This window comes from Crocuta crocuta, unplaced genomic scaffold (assembly GCF_008692635.1).
Source record: "Crocuta crocuta isolate KB4526 unplaced genomic scaffold, BGI_CrCroc_1.0 scaffold56, whole genome shotgun sequence".
Classification (NCBI taxonomy): Eukaryota; Metazoa; Chordata; class Mammalia; order Carnivora; family Hyaenidae; genus Crocuta; species Crocuta crocuta.
The window spans coordinates 8,885,615-8,895,139 of record NW_027531334.1 but is presented as its reverse complement, the minus strand read 5'-3'; the positions used below and the strand labels follow the sequence as shown (position 1 = coordinate 8,895,139).

The window sequence follows — 9,525 nt, the reverse complement described above, 5'->3', positions numbered from 1 at the left end:
CCGTGGGTGTGGGGGTTTCCCCAGGGGCCAAAGGCCTGGGCTAGTTCAGTAGCAACTGCTCACTTGCGCCATATCTGGCCACGTGCACGCCCCCTAGATGCAGACAGCTTGGAACTTTAAAGCGGTTCAATTTGGTTTTGTTTGTGCTGATTTAAAAAAAAAAAAAAATGTTTCAATGAGAAAATTTGGAGCACCTGGGAAGGATATGGTTCCTTTGCTTCTCGGGGAACTGTAAGGCCTNGGTTCAATTTGGGTTTTTTTGTGCTGATTAAAAAAAAAAAAAAATGTTTCAATGAGAAAATTTGGAGCACCTGGGAAGGATATGGTTCCTTTGCTTCTCGGGGAACTGTAAGGCCTCATCTCTAGGAATCGCTCTCTGCTCCACTTTCCTGAAAACTGCCTAAACCTGCCCAAGCGGCCCGAGGAGGTCTGCACCCTCTTCCACTCTCGGCTCCGCCCATGGCTGGGCCACTGTGTCTCCCTGGGACCTTGCGTGCCGGGAGGGTTGTTTGGGCCTTGGGCCGAGCTGCCACTTCCTGTACACCTGGCACTGCCCACCCTGCTTATGTCTGAGGTCGTGTATGTCAAAATAAAACAGCTAGAAACTGAATATATATATATATATACATATATGTATATATGTATGTGTATGTACATATATATGTATATAAATGTGTATGTGTACTTATACATATATACATACACATGCATTCTGAGTATCAACATTATAAAAGATAAAAATTTTCCTTTTTTCCTTTAGACCAGTCATTTTCTGAACTTAAAAAAACCTTTTTGCTAATTACCAAGCATCTTTTGATTCATTTAGAAGTTCTCATGACTTATTATTTCTTTGTTGTTCTTATTTCAATAAAACAATTAAACAGGCCAAGCTCTCCTTGGCTCTCCTTCTGTCCCCAGCCCTCATCTTTGTTTCTGTCCTCCAAGCTTATCTTCTTAATTTCTGCAGGTTTCTGTGTTAAGAGTATAATAATTGCCTCATATGAGCCCATAGAATCAGACATTTCTTTATTCAACAAATAGTTAAGTGCCTGCACAGTGTAGGCAGCAGAACTTGGATATTCTATCGACATTAACTGTATGTTTCCAGAGGAACAAAGAGCTCCTGTCCTCTCTCAATGGACCAGTGCTCAGAGATATCATCAAATGGTTGGGATTAAATAACTGTGTGGGGCATCAAAATTTTCACCTGATCCCCTCATGCGTTGGTGATTATAAGATGGTTTGTTGAAGTTAGAGAAGTGTCCATGACACAGTTTGTAGCTATTTTGCAAAAACTTAAGTGACCTATGCAAATATCAAACCAGCAATCTTTGATGCATTACCATGGGTCTCTAATCAATTGATTTGACTAGTGCAGATATTTTTTTGTATTGATCTACCAATCTAAAGCACTCAGCTTCATTTAGATGGATCTATCTCCATTCTCTTTTCTTCAGCCTATTATCCTCATCAAATCTATTTACATGAAAATATGGTTTACATCCTTGGGATCTTGGCTTTGCTCCTGACAGAATTTCTGCCTTGTCAAGCAGTTAATGCTTTCCTAGTGAGTTGATAGGATGTCAAGGACGTTGTCTAAAACAGTTGACATTCTACAAATCTGGAAATGCCGATTTGAGGCAATACACTGGAGAATTCAAAAGACTGGTCTAATAAATGGTAAAGTCATTTTATCATCAACAAAAATTCATTGCATTTTTTCCACTTGTGCTATTTAGACTAAAGTAGCAGCAGCAAAAGTTTAACAATACAATACTAACAGATGGAGGAATTTATGAGTGCAAAAAAAAATGCTTTATAATCACCCAGATTTTAAAAAAAGAAACCATGGATGAGATACTCTCAAAATACATGCAGAATTGCTTAAGTATGATTTTAAAAATTCTACAGACTTTTTTGCGCTACAGAGGCTGAGCTTAGCAAAATGATTGTGGTATGAGTTACATTCTGTTATCATAATTTTACTCAGTTCTTTTCATGAGGAAAAATGGGGACTACTAAAAGTCGGCTCCAGTGACTAATGCGCGTGCTTCTGCTGAATTACCACACTTACACACATTTTATTAGGGCCACTTATTCCCCAACTATTGTAACGTGGAAGGTAAAAATTTACCAGAAAGAAAACAGGAAAAGAAATGATGTTTTATTTTACTTATCCCACTGGAACAGGGAGCAATTTAAATGTACAGATGTAAAGCATTGCTTCTGAGCCAGCTATTGGTAATTGCTCCTGTCTTTAAATAACGAGCTATTTAAAGTGCAACAGTCATGCAGTCACCGGTCTAATTTGTATTGCAAGATATTATAAATACATTAGTTTCCTAGAGAAGAAAATTTGCCATCAGTATGCCTTGAGACTCTAATGGAGAAAGAGAAAGGTTATATTGACAATTGCCCAAGGTGATGGTAGGTGTCCCTCCCACGCTTGCATTAATGGATTGAGATTCAAGGTAGTAATTATGTAAAAGAGGGTGGGAAACATGTTTGCTAATAGTCTAGTAGAAATATACAGAGGCCATACATCCACAACTTTCATCACAAGTGCAGGCACAGGAGTAGACAAGAACCTCAGAAATCAGTCTGAAAAACACTAAAATTCACTTTAGCATAGGGACTTCAGAAGTCTTTGGATGGGTTGAGGGGAAAACATCTCTTAGATATTCCCAACATGAAAGAGGCAAGTGAACAGTTATGGGATGGACAGACTTTAGATGCTGCTGAAAATTTACATATTCCAAACCTACCTTCTGCTTTTTTTGTTTTTTCTTTGGGTTCACAAAGTGAAAGAAAAACTGACAGTTAAATGAAAAGTCAACTAGGTAAGAAAAATGGAAATAATTATTTTGTTGTTAGTGGTTCTTTTAGTTTGTAAGGCATAGGCACCGCTTAACTTACCTCAGGAAATGGGGCTTTATGGTGGAAAAAAACCCCACAAGGGATATAGGAAATACAGCCGTCAGAAACCAGGGAGGCTTGGACATCTGTTCGCACTACCCTAGACACTCTACCATCAGAAACTTGGGAGTTCAGCATTTTCTGCTTTCAGATATCTGCTGCCTCTGCTTCCCTTCTGTTCTGCTTATTTTTCAACTTTGCATCTTTCCACTGTGTGGCTTCTGCTTTATGAGTAGTGCCTTTGCCTCACCGGCTCCGTTGGGTCCCTCTCAGCTCTTCTACTCTCTTCCATCTTCTTTGTGTGTGCCGTGGTCAGACTTCCCTGGAGAAGATCAGACTAGGTTAGAGCTAGGGTCAGTCCCATCCTAGCATAGAATGTCTCCATTCTGCAGAGCTTTTCTGCAAAGACATCCGTTGTACACTTTGGTTCAGGCAATAATTACGGATCCTACAGTTTTGATGAGACAGCAGTGTGACATGGTACAAAGCACCTTTACCTCCATGTTAAAGAACTCTGCATTGTGATTCACTTTGTCTGGAAAGCTCTTTTTTAGATACCCATGTGTCTCCTTCCCTTACCTCCTTCAGTTCTTTGCTCAAATATTGTCTTCTCAGTGAAATCTTCCCTACACACCCTATTTAAAATCTAACTCTACCTTTCTAACACTTTCCCAACCACACACACTTCCTATCCCTCCTTTCTTCTTTTACTTCTTTATTTTCCTTCTAAATATCTATTGACATCAAACTATACACACTTCTCATTTACTTTGTATATTGTATGTCACTCTCTACTACAATGTAAGTATCGCAAGTAAAGGAATTTTACTTTTTTTCCATCAGTAGGTACCCAGAACCTAGAACAATACCTATCACATGATAGCCATCTGATAAATGTTTATAGAGTAAGCATGTCCAGTTTGAAGAGGGTTCTAGCAAAAACTGAAGATGGAACTAACATGGAGAAAATTGTAAATACAAGTCCCAGTATGTTGTAGCAAACCCAGAGATTAACAGCCCTTATAAGAGCAGAGGTAGTGGTCCTCAGGAAGATGATCTGTGGAAAACAAAACTCAATATAATATCTGATTAAATATCAAATTTTGGGGAGAAAAGTGAGTCTATGATAAAGACAGTACAAAGAAAAGGAAAAGAAAAAAATGAGAAATTTGGGGGAAATTATAAAAGAAGGGGGAAACAACCAAAGTGTATCAGTGGTTCTGCAAAAAGCAATGATTATATAGCTTGTGGTGGAAATGCAGTAAGAGGGTCACAATTATCCTCACCTCCTGTTTTTCATGGTGTTGTGTCATCTCAACCCCCTTGATGTGAAAACTGTAACTTGCTTCTAACTAAAAACGATGGTAAAAGTAATGAGATCCCATTTCCATGATACATTGCATAAAATTGTAGTGTCTGTCTTGCTAACTAACTCTTTTCCCTTCTTAGCTTTGATGGAGTAAGCTGCCATGGTATGATCTGCTCTACACATAGACCCCTATGGTGAGGAGCAAAAGACAGTCGTTGGACATCTCTTAGCAAGAAACTGAGACCATCCGTCCTACAACCTGCAAGGGATTAAATGTTACCACTAACCACGTGAGGTTAAAAACTTATTCTCCATTTCAGGTTTGATAGAAGACTTCAGCCCTGGCCAAAACCTGACTGCAGCCATGTGAGATACTCTAAGGCAGAGAACCCAGCTAATCCGTGCCCAGACTCTTGATCCACAGAGACTGTGAGAAAACAATGTGTATTATTTTATACCACTAAGTTTGTGGTAATTTGTTATGAAGCAAGGTAACTAATACATGCTATAATAATTTAAACAGTTTTCATTGATTTCTGTATTTAAGAATCAGCCTATAGACAAAGAACAAGAGAGAATGAATGAGGATCTACAACAGAATTTAAATATTTTCAAATGTGACATTGTGAAAGTAAGAAACCAAGACATGGAGCAGATGTAGGAAAGAGAAGGAAGCAGAGTGAGAATGTTCATCATTTCATCTAATTATGTGAAGAGTTAGGTTTACATAAAAAGGAATAAAGGTGTAAATATATTACTTAAATTTATGAAAGGAAAAAAATTGAGGAACTATTATTGGATACTTTGAATGAATTAAGTTCCCAACTAGTTTTGAGAAGAAGCCTACATGGTAAGTAAAGAAATGTAGTAGAAGCATACTATTTGGCAATGTAGAGGTAACTAACAGTAAAAACAACTAAAAGAGTTGAAAGCAGTTGCCTCTTGCCATGGGAGAATAAAGCAATGGAACATTGATTTTCATTTTTCCCCAAACTATTTAATTCAAAACCTATATATGTTTTATTCTGTAAAAATACGATCACAAAAAAAAATACATAGAATATGAGTGGCATTATGTAATCAACTAGAAATAATGAGTATTTTATTTCTAAATTCTAAATATCAATTCTGGCTCACTAAGAACTTGAGGATTTTCTACTTTTTTCCTAAACTTTTGTTTTGCTTAATAAGTCAATTTTTCTGAGGGCATAAACAATATATGATCATCTCAAATAATTTGAATAAATATAAAAATATCATAAACTAATAGAGTACCTGAAATTCTGTCACCCTGGGATAACTACTACTGTCATTTTGAGGAATATGTATATTTTTTCTTCTCTCTCTGCATACTTAATACACATGCTCATCCTCTTCCCTTACATAATTTTAATATTTCTTAATAGTAGCAGATCAGCAAATTGCTTTTAATACTGGAAAGGATACTGCTCCACACCCCATGCTTTCCACAGCTGCCTGCCTTTTTATTTTACTTCATTGAGAAAAGTATTCATAGACATATTGTGTGTTTCTCTCTTAAATGTTTCATGTCTTGATTTTGTAACTGAGATAATACATGCAGATAGTTGATCTGAATTTCTCTTAGGATATGAAAAATTAACTACGGTAGTGAGTTAAATAAATATATAACTATATGTAAATATGTATCTACATATAATTTTATGTGAAGAGAGTTTGTGGTTAAGAGGGATTATTCAATATATACACACAAATTAACACACGGCCACACAAATTTATACACGACTACAACATATACACCATCTGGCAATCTCAACCATTTGAAAGATAGAAACAATTAGAAAGGAAGCAATTATGATACCTCATCCATCCCAATAAATGTCATAAAATCTGTACCCATTATTCAGAGTCCATTAAGTGGTACTTTATCTACATTTATTTTTAGTCACAATTCTAATAAACTTCGTTATCTGATCTCAAGCAGACTAAAAGCAAAATCTTAAGGGCGGTCATTACCAAGGACTGTAATCAGCAGATACAACATGTCAATCAGTGTGGGAACTTCGCTGTAATTAATTTTAAGGTTTATACTTCAAAATGACCTTTGAAAATATGAGAGCCCATTAAAAATAACTGATGTTTGAATTATGATCCTGAGTCATCAATGAAAGGTTAAACTATTTTCAGTTTCCATTGTTGAAGAAAAAAAAAGATGAAATGTCTAAAAATAGTTCAGAAAGATTTTTAATTCAGAGGATTAACATTTTAAGCAAACTTTTGCTGCTTTACTGAATAACTATCTGATCAGTAGAGATAAAATCACTACTACCACCACCAATCATTATCATCAGCATCAACATTTCTACTATTTATTAAACTTTAAACATTTTATTTATTTACTTGCAAGGCACACTGGAAGCTACTTGACATGTTGATGTAATCTAACAGCCACCCTAGGAAGATGTTAGTACGCTCATTTTCAGATTAAGGAAAATAAAGTTTAGAAAAGATAGAACGGAAAAGGAAGGAATGAAGAAGTGACTTGCCCAAGTTCTCACTGTCAGGTTCTTTGCCAAATTTGAATGTATGTTCATCTTCTAATCTTATGCTTATTCCTCTTTTCTCTCTTGACTCTCTGAGTCGTTCCTCACACACCTATAGTCTTAGAGAACATCTCTATTCAGATAACTTATACATTTATATTTCTACCAAAGACTCCTCTTCTAAACTCTAGATTCATAAAACTGATGCCTATTAATATCTTCTCTTGAATGCCTCTGTAAGTCACCTCACACTGACCTTATCTGCTATTACCCCTGGTCCTCTTCCAAGGACCCTCAATTCAGTGATTGGCTTCACCACACATCCTGTTACACAAGTCAGGACACCAGGGGTTGGTCTGACAGTCCTAACAGGTGTCCCTCCCTCAGATTTCTCATACCACCACCACCACCTTACATCAAATATTACCTTCTTAATATATTGTCTCCATCTCCACCATTACCTCCGACAGTTAAAACTACCATAATGAATTTGTTCCTCAACTGCAATCACCTCTCACCTAGTGATCTCTTTTTTTAAAAAGTATATTTAACATTGTCACATAAACAAAGCTTTTCATTGCACTTAAGATAAAAACAAAACCTGTCCTCATAGCTTGCAAGGTTCTGCACGGTGTTGGCCCTTTCTACCTTCCTACTCTTTTTTTTTTTTTTTAATGTTTTATTTATTTCGAGAGAGAGAGAGAGACAGCGTGAGCAGGGTAGGGTCAGAGAGAGAGGGAGTCACCGACTGAAACAGGCTCCAGGCTCTGAGCTGGCAGTCAGCACAGAGCCCGACGCAGGGCTCGAACCCACGAACCGCGAGATCATGACCTAAGCGAAAGTCGGACGCTTAACCGACGAAGCCACCCAGGCGCTCCATCTACTTTCCTACTCTTACCTCACACCACATTCTTCCTTGGTTTTGTTCTCCAGGCATGCAGATCTTTCTGTGCTTTTTCTTTATTTTGCTTTCCCCCACCTAGGATTTTTTTTTCTTCAGTGTGGCAAGAATCGATGTTTTTTAAAAATTATTTTTTATTTTTTTATTCTTTTAATGTTTTTTACTTATTCCTGAGAGAGAGAGACAGCATGAGCAGGGGAGGGTCAGAGAGAGAGGAAGACACAGAATCTGAAACAGGCTCCAGGCTCTGAGCTCGCTGTCAGCACAGAGCCCAATGTGGGGCTTGAACCCACGAACTGTGAGATCATGACCTGAGGCAAAGTCGGACACTTAACCGACTGAGCCACCCAGGTGCCCCAAGAATCGATCTTTTTAAAATCTATTTAACCCTTCTTGAATTTCAACATATCATTTTCTTCATGGATGCCTTCCTAGATCTTCCTAAATTAGTCCAACTTCCCTTTTATAGAAATTCATAATATCACCTACACTTCCTTTGTTTCACTTGCTCATTTGAATTTTTACATATATTTGTATTCTTATTTGCCATTCCCTTTAGATTGTAAAGTCTATGAAGAAGGGGAAATTCTCTATTTTCACTCATCATTTGCTATGGTCTGAACACTTGTGTTCCCCTACCCCCAAATTTATATGTTGAAATCCTAATGACCAGTGCGATATTATTAGGAAGTGGAATCTTTGGGAGGATGTGGAGGCCTCATGAATGAAAGTGATGCCCTAATAAAAGAGGAGCTAGAGAGCTTGCTCACCTCTTTCATAGAGAGGGCACAGGGAGAAGATGGCAGTCTGCAACCTGGAAGAGGGCCTTCCCCAGACACTGAACCTGCGAGTACAGTTGTGGCCTTTCCAGCCTCCAGAACTGTGAGCAATAAATTTCTATTGTTCATAAGCCACCTAGTCTATGGTATTTTGTTATAGCAGCCTGAACTAAGGCATCATAGCAGCCCTACTGTATTTTTTTCTCTTTTCATTTTTGTATGTCAGAGAGAAAGCATGAGCAGGGGAGAAGCAGAGGGAGAGGGAGACGGAGAATTCCCTGCAGGCTCCGTGCTGTCAATGCAGAGCACACATGGGGCTCCATTTCATGAATCATGAGATCATGACCTGAGCTGAAATCAAGAGTCAGACACTTAACTGACTGAGTCACCCAGGTGTCCCTCCAGTGTCTTTCTGACGGTACCTAGTACTTAGAAGGTGCTCAATAATGGTTTTAATCTTGTTGAAAGAATCAACCTTTGCAATCTTGTACAGCTAATTTTAAATGCTTCTCAAGATGACAGATTTAATGAGTGTGTATGCCTGACTATAGATTCAGATAATATTGATGAATTCTTAGAAGGATTGTTCATCTCAAAGAGATACTGAAAAAAATAGCCATAGAGAAGGCAGGAGAATGAGATTCTCATTCTCTAAGATAATACATGGTCTTCTTTCTTCACTTTTATATATATTCTCTGTCTATTCCTAAGGTCAGTTTCCAACTCAGCTACTCAGAAGAACTTGTACCTGTCTGGGCTACTACTTCAAAACATCATGTTTCAGTTGGGAAGAAAAGGGTAATTAAAGCCATCTGAATCTTCATCTCTAGCTTTGATTTGATTATCCCTCACTGTTCCATAAACAATTGCATAAAATAATTAGCAAATGAAACATAAAAATAAAAAATAAATCTTTGGAAATATAGTGCTTGGTTATGCTTCATTAGCTTTAACCACTAACATGGTTAAAGAAAAAAGTGTGCAAAACTTTGACTCAACTCTACAAATGTCTTATAAAAACAGGTGAGACTTATTTTGGTTTGAGGATATAAACAAAAGTATCTACTCTGATTTAAAATAAAGTTTATGACCAGTCTA

General features: G+C 37.4%; 1 long non-coding RNA gene across 1 annotated transcript in view; it reads left to right on the top strand.

Moving 5' to 3' along the window:
• The window catches only part of LOC144238102 (uncharacterized), a 60,015-nt gene extending 50,771 nt beyond the window's left edge, over nucleotides 1-9,244 (top strand). The window contains exons 4-5 of the long non-coding RNA XR_013337014.1: nucleotides 4,546-4,716; nucleotides 9,139-9,244. This is a non-coding gene — a long non-coding RNA (uncharacterized LOC144238102). The remainder of the gene's footprint in view (nucleotides 1-4,545; nucleotides 4,717-9,138) is intronic.
• Nucleotides 9,245-9,525: the final 281 nt, after the last annotated feature.